Genomic DNA, 1,245 nt, shown 5'->3' on the forward strand with positions numbered 1-1,245 from the left:
TGGGCCTGGCTGGGATGGGCAGAGGGAGCCCCTCGGAATGCGCTCACCTGCAGGGTAGTGGGCATGAGGTGTGTGAGCGTGCCCAGGGCATGGCCCCTGGTAGGGGCAGGGTGACTCTTAGTGCCACCCAAGTGATGGGACAGGAATAGGTGGGCCTAGCCCTAGCTCATTGAAATATTCCCTCCCTCCCCCCAGATTGTATTGTCTTCAGTTATTCACATTTCACCACTTTCTATTCCAGTGATGAAGTTGGAAACGAGGGTTCTCCTTTACTGCTTCAGCCCAAATGCCACCCTGTACCCAATTCCACAGCCCCCTGCAAAGCCTCAGGGCCACATCAGCCTCCCTGTGCCTGCCCCCTGCCCGCCTCCCAGCGGTCTCCCCACCCTTCCTCCTTTCCAGTCTATTCCTCCCAGCGCCTGGGGGGATGCTTCTCCAGTGCAGCTCTGGCCCCATCACTCCTCTGCTTAAAAACCTGTTGGTTTTTACTTAAAAAAATCGTTAAACCTCCCCAGGGCACCGTGAATAAACCGCGCCCTGCACATCGCGTAGTCAGCGGGCTCTGCCCCGCTCACCTGGCCCGTCTCCTGTCCTTCAAAGGCCTGGAGTCCTGCTGGCTCTGGAGTCACACAGCCCTGACCCGAATCCCGGGTGACCTGCCCGGTGAGCCCCACTCCGCGGCCTCTGAGGGGTATCATCTCCTGGCTGATTTCCAGGGAGCACCTTTTACCTGGAAACCTCCAATCTGATGGAAAAGCGGGGAGAGCAAGGGGTTCCTTTAGCCTCCGGACAGTTTTACCGGCCTCCTCGACTCTTACAGCAAATCAGACAGAGGCACTCACACAATCAGCTTCTTTCCAAGCGGGTTGTAAAATCAGGAATCAACTATTTTCACTTAAAAAAAAAAGACAGGTTCTACGGCGCCTTATTGAATGTTCGGTTAACGCCTCCCTGGCTTTCCTTTCGACTCTATGGCCTGTGCCCATGTAGCCAGAGCTGGCTTTGCCCGGTTTGGGCCACCGTGAAATGGCGTCATGTGTGTGTGCCCCGTGACCTGCATCTCCCGCTCACATCGGGGCTTGGGACTCCCCAGGCCACGGCCCAGAAGTGGAGTTGTTTTCTGCGTTGTGTGTCGTCGGAGGAATGAGCCCGGCTTCTTCTCTCTGCAGACACGTTGGCGGCCCTGGTTTTGCTGTTGTGAATGCAGGGCTGCGTGTGTGCGTGTCCCCCGCCCGCCCCTCCCCC

The sequence above is a fragment of the Myotis davidii genome, unplaced genomic scaffold, assembly GCF_000327345.1.
Source record: "Myotis davidii unplaced genomic scaffold, ASM32734v1 scaffold399, whole genome shotgun sequence".
Lineage (NCBI taxonomy): Eukaryota > Metazoa > Chordata > Mammalia > Chiroptera > Vespertilionidae > Myotis > Myotis davidii.